Here is a 9,456-nt window from a genome sequence, read left to right on the forward strand (position 1 = left end):
AGGGAAACCAAAACACATAGACACCTTTCTGCTCTTCCCCCACTTTGCACCATCACCAAGCCTAGTACAAGCAGAGAAGGAAGGCAGGATTCATTTTCCTCCTGCTTTTTGGTCATATGGATTTCTGACCCACTTGTCATTTCAGGGAAGCTCAGCAGGGCATGAGGATTTTTCTTTCCTGGTGTGGTTGTTATGTGGCTTGTGTGGAGCTACAGCAGTAGCAACAAGGACTATTTTTAGCCTAAAGTAGGCCAGGCAGTTCCAGAAGATGTATTAATAGGAGGAACACTTGAGAACATAACAAGCAAACAAAAGAGAAAACAAATTAAGAAGTGTAAACAAGAGTAATCTTTTACCAGAAGCACTTGCTAAATAGTAAATATGTAGAAACTGCATCTTCTGTCTCAGGGGACATGACCCCACCCCACAGAAAACAGGTGAATGCAGTCTCTCAGCAGAATGTGTTGCCTCTAGAACAATCAAATTATCTTGTTTTAGGGACCTGCATCTGCGATTTTTAGAAATGCCCAGTTCCTCAGAATGCAATATGCATTAATTTCCCAAGAAAAGCATACCTACCTCAGTAGTTTAAACAGATTTTAATCTCCTTCTTAGAGATCCTTACACATTTGTGTTTTGAATCATAGTGTACCTGGTATCCAGAGTGTGTTGAAACCGGTTGTCCAACTTGCTGAAAGAATTCACGCCAATGTTTGTGAAATCCTGTGGGCAACGTGCGGCTCTCTACAGTAGGCAGAAAAAAAGAGGCAAGGATGTGTACTATAGGAGAAGGATTTATATTTTGCTGCTAAAAGCAACAAATCTTAGTTTTCAATCAATGATAATTCAGTGGGGGCACAGGTATCTGTCAGCTCCTTTATCTAGTGTTGGAGTTTGAAGACTGGATTGCAACAATTCGTAAGTCTGTAATTCTTCATGGAAGAATGAGTGCAGCAACATTCATGACAAATGTGTATTTCGCACATGGACTCACGCTGCTAGTTTTTAATGCCTTTTTTTTTTTTTTTTGCTCCTGGTAGTAGTTTATCTTCTTTCCATTGGAAGTTCCAATAAAACATCTCACATTCTGACTCTTCTTAAGGAGTAATTTCATTGAAGCCAATTGCAGGACATGTTCAACGCTCTTTGCTTACCTGAGTGTTTGGGTGGATCCAATCCAGAAATCCAGGACAATCTCTGTCACCATAATCATATGTTACTCCATCAATTATTGTAGTAGGATGCTTATAGTGACAACATAAGTGTTTGATATATTTAACATGTGTTTGCTTGCTGCTAATTTTGTGAGGCAATTTCTTCAAAAAGTAGAAAGAATCAGCACTTTTTGCTTTATTTCTCTAACTGACAAACGCCTCTCTGATCTCCCCACCTGACTTTTTGCCACAGCAGTATGAATATATACGAAGTTTCAGATAAAGTCACATCGGAGTTTAGTGCATAAGAATTCAACCTAAGGCCTCACTATTATCATATGTTCATACATTCACCTTGATGCTCTTCCCAGTGTGCAAAAGTATAGATTTTCTGCAAAGCTTTTTGAATACAGATCGACTTCTAAGTGTTTCACTGTCCAGAATAATCACATCTAACTCATGCCCACACCTCCTTATGCACAGAACAAGATGACAACATACATACATACGTCCATACAGCTGCAGCTGTGGGATTTGTGTACAAGGCATAGAGGTGCAAAGTTTGCAACCAATATAACAAAAAATAACTTTAGGACTAATTTGGGGATTTTTTTTAGCTGAGTACATTCTGTCTGAGGACAGTACACTTACTTAACCATCTTTGCTAAGTGCTTGTCAGGTAGCAATGATGGGTTACCAAGACTAGTCCTGCCTAAACCAGTTTAGGATACAGCTCCGCAAAGCACCAAAAGCTAAACATGTGACCATGATGGCAGATCAGGTGTCACTCTGGAGAACTGAGGCTGACTGCTACAGAGCTCCCAGTGAATTCATGCTTGGCAGATTCCTATTCACTATGATTTATTTTCTCCTGGTCTTGAAATGACATTACACTCCCCTCATTGCTAGCCAGAGACTTAACCATACCACTGTTTTGGTGTCAGATGTTTCTGGTTGAAAATTCAGCACACTTTTTTTTAAGTATCTCAGTTGTAGTCTCAATAGCAGGGCACATTGCTGTGGGATAGAATCACAGAAGTTTAGGTTGGAAGAGACTGTAAAGACCATCTTGTTTCAACCCTGCTGCCATGGACAGGAACACCTTTTACTAGACCAGGTTGCTCAACTGTAGCACTAAAGTCTTTTAAAATCTACATTTACAGGCTTTCCTTACATAACACATTGAAAGCTCAGTTTCTCTAAGATCTGGGAAGGGCTTTGGTAGGCTACCATCACATCCAAGAATTTCCCAAGGGGTTAGGGAGGAAGCAGCATCCCTGACCTCATATGAAACTCCACACCAGGCACTGGCTAGACTGTAGAGGTGCCATAAGAGGTGGTGAATGTCCCATGGACATGGTTCTGAGCAAACTGATCTAGTGGAGCGTGTCCCTGCGCATTACAGGGGGTTTGGAACTAGATGACCTTTAAAGGCACCTTCCAACCCAAACCATTCTATGATTCTGTGATTCTCTAAACCTGTCTTCACAGCAACCAGTGCTAGAGGCTTCCCATTTCAGCTGTGTGAGCCAAATCCACCCGCGTCAAGCAACAGCTCAAGCAAGCCTCTCATGATTAATTAAGAGTGACCTGTCAAATTTCCAAAGGTCTGAAATAGATCAGGAACACTTTTTGCTGGACTCTGTCGGGCTAACAGGCTCTCAACCATGACAGTCTGTGGTGGGGTTGCTGCACAGATCTGGGGGAAGAGGTAGTAGCAGAGAGGCATCAAGGATTTCCCGTCCTGCAGACGAGGCACTGCATAGCTAATTAGTTGCAGGAAAAGGTACCATCTGTTATGCCAATGAAGATAACAGTATTCCACTTAAGCTTTAGGTAAGACCAGCTTCGTAAACAACACCGTACCAAACCTCACATAAAATGGATTCTTTTGGCCACAGATGATGGGAGCTGCTATTTCTCATTAAACACTCTGTAGGCTAAATGCAAAAACCAGTTTGTTATCTGAGATCAAGGGATTCAAGCTTAATCCACAAGTTAAAGCCCACAAAGAGGGAATAGACCACTTTCTAATATGTTACATTATTGCTACAGGTATGAAAATCCTAGCTGCCGGAGACACAGAAGAAGTCTTCACCGTGAAGAAGGTTGAGGGAATGGGAACAAAGAGGGGTGTGAATACAATGAGTAACACACCCTGCAACACGGGGAATAATCCAAATGATTCCCTTTCTAAGGAGCAAGACACCAGTTTTTTGCTTTTCAACATCAGATTGATGTTCCTTTCTAGCAAAATAAAAACCAAACTACCTCTATATGTTTACATGTGTATATACATAACAAGGCTGCTGATAGAGTATGATACACCTAAGTTTGGGAAAATGATCTTGGGGGTTTATGATAGCAAATTACACTTGCATAATGAAGTGTACTGGCAGGCAAGCTCAAGTTGAGTGGGTGTAAGCAGGTAGTAACTGCAGTAACTTAGAAAGCTGTTCTCTTAGCATATTTGAGGAGTTTATATGCCTCAAATATTGGGGTGAAGGTTTTTTTGTTGTTATTGGTGGTGGTTTTTTTTAGTTTTCTTAAAATTTCTGATATCTTCCTATTAACAAGAGAGAAGATACCATCTCCATATGGCTAACAGTAAATTCATAATTACCTGCACAAGAAGAGATGAACAAAACAGATTTTGCACCTAAATGGAGATGTTCTGTATTTTTTCAGATGTGTGCCTAAAACCAGTACTCCACACAAACAGTCCTCAGTATCTGACAGCAAGATGTACACTGCAGCCCAGTTTTCTTCAATGTTCTTTAGCTGTTGGCTTAAAGCCTTAAATCAGGAGACACTCTCTATTTGGACACTGTTTGAAGTCAAATTGTTTGCTAATCAAGTACCTTAAGAATAAGAATTTGAAAGAATAAAACCTACCAAACAAAAAATTACGGGCAGTTTCAGTTTTGGCTGAGATGCAGATCCAGGAATTAGGTTTGTCCTACATTAAGATGTGCCAATTTAGCTAAATTTGTAACCCTGCTATTTATATATTTTCATACCAACTCACAGTAATTTGTCTTGCCTCCCCTATTTTGCTGAATTAGATGTTATCTTCTAACCAAGCTATGCAAGATTTTCCCCAGTATATCTTTGTGTGCTTTCAGTTTACATTAGTTGTCTTCATTCTCATACGAACGTGTTGAACTGCACTTTCTCTTCAGGTAACATTCATACTCAATAGGATGCTATTTTAGTACTCAAAGCTAGTCCCTCCCATTCCATCACTTTTCTTGCTTTTGAATGTTGTTTTGAAACATGTATTCTGTTTTTGGAATTGAGGAGAGGGTGAGCAGCCCCTGTGCCAAAAGGTAGCCAACTAATTTTGATGTATTAGTGACGTTTTAAAACAAAGGACATGAATCTTGTGGCCTGTGCAAGTCAGATGTTGTACTTCAATGATTTTTTATTTTATTGGATTTGTTCCCACTGCAACTGCACCTTGAGCTTGAAGTCCAGCACTTGAGTAAGTCTTTCTGATCATGAAATCCATCAATGTATCCCTGGACCTCTTCGTCCTAGAGGCAAAACACAAACTTCTCTTCTAAGTGCATTTTAGTCTGATCTCTCAGGATGATCATTTGAGTGTGCTTACTAAGATTTTTAGACTATGCTACAAGACCTACACTAAAAATCACTGTTAGGGCTGCAGGAAAATGATGGGAGCACAGTCTGGTCTCTGGCCAGAGGTTAAACAAACTGATTAGGACATGGAAAATGTTGGACATGATGTGGGGGAACTGTTGGACATGCAGATGCCCCATCCCTGGAAATGGTCAAAGTCAGGTTGGATGGGGCTCTGAACAACCTGATCTAGTTGAAGATGTCCCTGCTTTTATTGCAGGGTGATCAGACTAGATGGTCTTTAAAGTCTCTTACAACTTCAACTATTCTGTGATTCCATAAAAAAATATTGGTGTGAGTCACTGGCAGGTGGTGCCACAAAGGAGGGGTGGGTAGATCTCACAGACAAGTAGGCTGGAGTTGTATGAGATGTGGCCAAACTCCACAGGCCTTGAAAAGCTGCCATATCCAGATAACTCTGTCAGGCGTATCACATTAGACAAAGATTACCCAGGTAAGAGTATCAGAAATACCAACATTGGTGTCTGTGGGAAAAAAATAATTTGAGGTGGGTTTTTGATCTGGGAGGAAACTGAGGTGGAGATAAGAAGGTACAAGGGTGGTGAAATGGAAGGTTAAGAAGTGTGGAAGGGATAAAAAGGTCTGCAGATGATGTGAGCGGGGCTGTCTGGAGATAGCTCTCAATCAACCCTGCACTTGAGCATGGCAACTGGAGCAAGAGAGCGAATAAAACTCATAGCTCCACTGTCACCATTGCAGTAGTGCCTCATCTCAGCCTCAGGAGAACTGAGAAGTCCACATCTGTACCTGGAGGGACCAAATGGAATATCCTTGTAACACCATGCAAATGCCTATTCTGGGTCTGGCAGCATCTGGGACTGCACACCCCTCCATAGCCAAATTCCCAATCCCAGTTCTTCTTCTGCACTCAGATGCTGCTCCAGGGAAGCGTTAAGAGATGTACACCTCTGCCATCCCACCATCCTTGCCTCCTAATCCAGTTCCAGTGCCTGTCATTTCATGGTTCCAGGTACAAGCTGTCAGTCATTTGCAGTAGTGATTTGCTGCAAAATGTCCTTAAAGGCCTCGGTTTGCATAAGTTTCTTAAGTACTAGGAGCAGCTTTGAAAAGCCTGACCTGCTAACATTAGGGTCACCAACAGTTGTCAGGTATATTAGCCAGTGTCTGGCACGCTGATTTTTCCCCAGTATAGGAGTAATTTTGAAAGCCCTTTAGCAAGGAAATCGCTTCCTGCCAACTGAAAATTAGTTGTGTTTATATCAGCCAAGGACTTGATCTCCTCCTGCTCACTCTACCTCTTTCCTGCACAGGAGCTTCCCCCTCTGTGCTCATCTGCTTACTCATGACTCCACTGCAGAGCTCAAAGGCGAGTGTGATGCCTCCAAGAACCAAGCTTTACATCAGAACAAATGCCAAGATGAATTTCTTTGTTTCTGTGTGCTCAGCCTAACAAGATCAGTATGCGGAATCGCAGTGCCTGAAGTTCAAAATTAATCTGAATTTTGTAGGACAGCTCTCTAGAAAGTAGGTTATTAAGAAGAGGTGAAATTATTGAATTTAATTGCACTGTCATCTGTCATTTTTGTTAAATACAACTGCAGCACTTGTGTAGTAGCTGAGAATTAGGTGTGAAAGTCAGAATGGTCACTTTGGTGGGTCAGGAATCTGGGACTTGAACTAATCTAGCTTGTGGGTAATCTTAAATCAAAGAGGTCATGTGGTTTGGTGGGGAACTGTGGCATCACACTCACAAGAGCATTCAGGGTAACTTCTTCCTTTTACAAGTTTTGATATTAACCTGCTCGCTCTTCTGACAAAGCAGATTTTCTGTCAGGCATGAGGAATGGAGCTCCAGAAAGGTTGCTTGTGAAGTCTGGGGATTTAACAACTGGAAATGAAGCTGGAACAATAATGTTTTAGAAGGTACTGTTTGAAGATAACCTCATTCTGTCAGCAAGTGCTCATCACAACAGGACAGCAGGAAAGCCAGCCTCTGTGCTTCCTTCCTGCTTCAACAAATTATCTGAGTGATGACTGAACTGGCATCGACTTTCTTTTATTAAAAAAAAAACACAAAAAATACCCACAACTCATCACAAGGAAGGAAAAGGGCCAGAAGAGTAGTTCCTACAGACCATTACGGATTTATTGCCCTCTGCATTGCTATCTACAGCTGTGATACCTGGATTTGGGAAGGTTGTAATCCCAGTCTTGCCTTGTATCAGTGCAAGCCAGCTCCACAACCTCTCTGCCTCTACAGCCAGTCTTGCTCAGATTTAGGGCCAGGGCCATGAGTATTTCCTGGATAAGCATAGCAATGTATGGGGTCTTCACAGCACAGGGTTCTCAGAGGACTGACCACATCAGTGTCTGAAAATAGTGATGATAACCATAAAAGTGACTCACTGTAAATCTATAGTTTCTCCTTTCTTATCCTTTCCAAGTCAGTCATGCATCTTCGGCTGGAAAAAAAAAATCAGTCTGGGGTTTTTGCAGTTTCTAATTTACTGTAGAAGTGAAAGACAACAGAATGCCTTGTGTAATAAGAAGGAAGGCTGCTTTGGTTAATCAGAGCTAAGAAAGGAGAAAAGTCATTAACTTTTGACTCTGACTTGATCCAGCAGCCCTCATTAAATAAAGCATATGCATTTGACTGTCTCCCCTTTCAGGGAAAAAAACAGGACCAATCCAGTTCATCACCAGGCAGGGATTGCATGCCACTCTGAACAACACCATAATGATGAATCATAGAGTCATAGAATGGTTTGGAAAGGACCTTAGAGATCATCTCAGTCCAATCCCCTGCTAGACCAGGTTGCTCAAAGCCCCATCTAACTTGGCCTTAAATGTTTCTAGATATAGGGCATCCACAGCTTCTCTGGGAAATCTGTGACAGTGTTTCACCATCCCCATAATAAAGTCCTTCTTATACCTAATCTAAATCTACCTTCTTTTACTTTAAAGCCACTAACCCTTGTTCTACCACTACATGGTCCTGTCCAAAGTCCCTCTTCAGCTCTCTTGTAGCCTCTTCAGGTTCTGGAAGATGCTCTAAGGTCTGCTTGAAGCCTTGTCTTCTCCAGAACGAACAAATCCAACTGTCTCAACACGTCTCCATAGGAGAAGTGCTCCAGCCCTTTCAGCATCTTTGTGGCCTCCTCTGGACCCAATAGGTCCATGTCTTTCCGTTAATGGAATCTTAAAGAAACAACAATTGACAGCCCAGAGGTATTTATATACTCATACCATTTGTGCAGAGGTGACAAATCATCACCAGTCAAATCAAAGTGTAGTCAGAGTAAGAACTGCAGCTACAGAGCACTTGGGATGGCAGCCAGCAACCACCTACTGCCCTGTGGAGGTGACCAATGCAGTATAAGTATCAAGAAGAAGGTAAATCATAAAGTCTTGACAGATCAGTTTTCCTATCAACAACAGAAAAAAATATGTATTTCATAAGAGACCCAAAGAACAAGAAGGAAGCAGAAAAGACTTGTCTCCTCCGGAAACAGCTTCACGTGCAACGCCTCTCTAGGCTTTTTGTGGTACATTTGGTCATAGAATCATAGAATCATAGAATCAGACTGGTTGGAAAGGACCTCTGAGATCATCAAGTCCAACCCTTGATCCACTACCACCACAGTTGCTAGACCATGGTACTAAGTGCCACGTCCAGCCTCATCTTAAAAACCCGTAAGTTGGCAGGGTTAGTTAAGAGGGCTTTAAACTAGGTTTGAAGGGGGAAGGGGCGGCAACTGGGCTGTCCAGAAATAAGCCTAAGGGTGTAGAGCCCGAGTTGAGAATAAAATCAATGGCCCAGCTGAAGTGCATGTACACCAATGCACGCAGTATGGGAAACAAACAAGAGGAGCTGGAAGCCATAGTGCAGCAGGAAAACTATGACATAGTTGCTGTCACAGAAACGTGGTGGGATGACTCACACGACTGGAGTGCTGCTATGGGGGGCTACAAGCTCTTCAGAAAGGACAGGCAGGGAAGAAGAGGTGGAGGGGTGGCTTTATATGTTAGAGAGTCTCTTGACTCTGTTGAAGTTGAGGTCAGCAGTGACAAGGTTGAGTGCCTGTGGACCAGAATCAGGGGGAAGGCCAACAAGGCTGACATCCTTGTGGGTGTCTGTTACAGACCGCCCAACTAGGATGATGAAGGAGATGAATTATTCTACAAGCAGCTGGCAGATGTCTCAAAATCTCCAGCCCTTGTGCTTGTGGGTGACTTTAACCTGCCGGATATCTGCTGGGAGCTTCATACTGCAGAGAAGAGGCAGTCAAGGAGGTTCCTGGAGTGTATAGAGGATAATTTCCTTCATCAACTGGTAAATGAGCCTACCAGGGGTAAGGCCCCACTAGACCTACTGTTTACAAACAGAGAGGGGCTGGTGGATGATGTAGTGGTTGGAGGCCGCCTGGGGCATAGTGACCACGAAATAATAGAATTTTCAATCCTCAGGGATGTAAGGAGAGCCATCATTAAAACCTCTACTCTGGACTTCCGGAGGGCAGATTTTGGCCTATTCAAAAAACTAATTCAGGGCATACCCTGGGAAACAACCCTTAAAGGCAAGGGGGTCCAGGAGGGATGGACATGCTTCAAGCAGGCATTTTTGAGCGCACAGGAACAGGCTATACCAGTGTGCCGAAAGGCCAGCCGGAGGGGAAGA

At 42.6% G+C, this 9,456-nt stretch overlaps 1 long non-coding RNA gene across 1 annotated transcript; it reads right to left on the reverse strand.

Annotated features, from left to right (window-relative positions):
* Positions 1-7,036: 7,036 nt before the first annotated feature.
* LOC108496164 lies at positions 7,037-8,205 on the reverse strand. Its single transcript, XR_001874360.1, has 3 exons — positions 8,025-8,205; positions 7,185-7,240; positions 7,037-7,079 (listed from the first exon to the last, which is right to left on the reverse strand). It is a non-coding gene; the product is annotated as an uncharacterized LOC108496164 (long non-coding RNA).
* Between the last annotated feature and the right edge of the window lie 1,251 nt (positions 8,206-9,456).

The sequence above is a fragment of the Lepidothrix coronata genome, unplaced genomic scaffold, assembly GCF_001604755.1.
Source record: "Lepidothrix coronata isolate B3197 unplaced genomic scaffold, Lepidothrix_coronata-1.0 Scaffold37, whole genome shotgun sequence".
Classification (NCBI taxonomy): domain Eukaryota; kingdom Metazoa; phylum Chordata; class Aves; order Passeriformes; family Pipridae; genus Lepidothrix; species Lepidothrix coronata.